Source organism: Hoplias malabaricus, chromosome 13 (genome assembly GCF_029633855.1).
Source record: "Hoplias malabaricus isolate fHopMal1 chromosome 13, fHopMal1.hap1, whole genome shotgun sequence".
NCBI classification, from domain to species: domain Eukaryota; kingdom Metazoa; phylum Chordata; class Actinopteri; order Characiformes; family Erythrinidae; genus Hoplias; species Hoplias malabaricus.
The window spans coordinates 4,089,875-4,091,143 of record NC_089812.1 but is presented as its reverse complement, the minus strand read 5'-3'; positions in this window follow the sequence as shown (position 1 = coordinate 4,091,143).

Sequence of the window (1,269 nt, the reverse complement as noted above, 5' to 3'; positions counted from 1 at the left end):
AGGAAACCCACGCAGACACAGAGAGAACACACCACACTCCTCACTGACAGTCACCCAGAGGAAACCCACGCAGACACAGAGAGAACACACCACACTCCTCACAGACAGTCACCCGGGGGAAACCCACGCAGACACAGGGAGAACGGTTTTTCATTTTGCTGTGTCTGTTTGTTTGTTTGTTTTTTAAAGAGCATCTGTCTCTATACCTGGCAGTTTTGCTAATGCACTGCTACAAACTGGGGCTGAGTCCTTTATTTGCACTGCTCTGGATCATATTGGGCAAGACTCATAAAACTGCAGTTACCTATTTGTGTGATTTGTCCAGAATTTGTGCCACACATCAAATGGCATGAATATATATGTGAATGTTAGAACTGAACTACTCCTCTGTTGGCTGTCTGCCTGTGCTCCACTGGTCCAACTCTGCTGACCTTTCCCTGTGGCTTGTTCAGAGAAAGGTCCCTGGTGTTCCTCTTTAATAGGAGCATGTGTGAAAGCAGTGTCAGACTCAGGAGTCCACTGTGCTTTCACCTTTCCTTGTTGAATACCGTACGCCTGAAGGACTTTAGCTTCACCAGTCAACACGCATGGATGGACACACTAATGTGGTACTCTATGACCTCAGACCTTTTAATGTGAGACACACCGCCAAGCTGTGTTTGCAGTGACACCTTTTTCTTTTTTCTTTTAAAGTTTGCCGTTTTGGTGGAGGTCAGTTTGACCACAGAACACGGAGATTGAAGAACGCAACCTTGTACAAAGCCCATCATCCGAATGCAGAGAAATCGAATGCAGCAATGTGTGTGATGTGTTGTTTCATTTTTTTTTTTTTATCCCTTCTCCCTGCTCCAACCGTGACTCAGATTTCACAAATCAGAGCACGATGCGCCTTCTGGTCTTTCCATCCCCTACCCTCGCTTGCATTATCCCGCTCCCTTCTGCTCCCTCCCTTCCCATCTGCCACCTTGGAGATCCCATGAAGCAGAGGAGGGAACATCCAGAAGACAGAACGAAGCTCAACTTTGTCGCTCGCAGGCCTACGAAGAACCGGCTGCAATCTTTGTCACAATCTATAACCCAGATATCCGTGTCTGACTTCTAGAGAATACGTGTCAATCAAGTGTGTTCGCTCTGCACTTAGTCACATGCTGCAGAGACAAGTTTCCTCCTACACCACTAGCCTCTGTCTCCAGTGCTCAATCGCACTCTCCAGATATTGCTTCTAAAATTATCCCATTTCGCTGTCACTCTGAGATTGACCTAATTTGT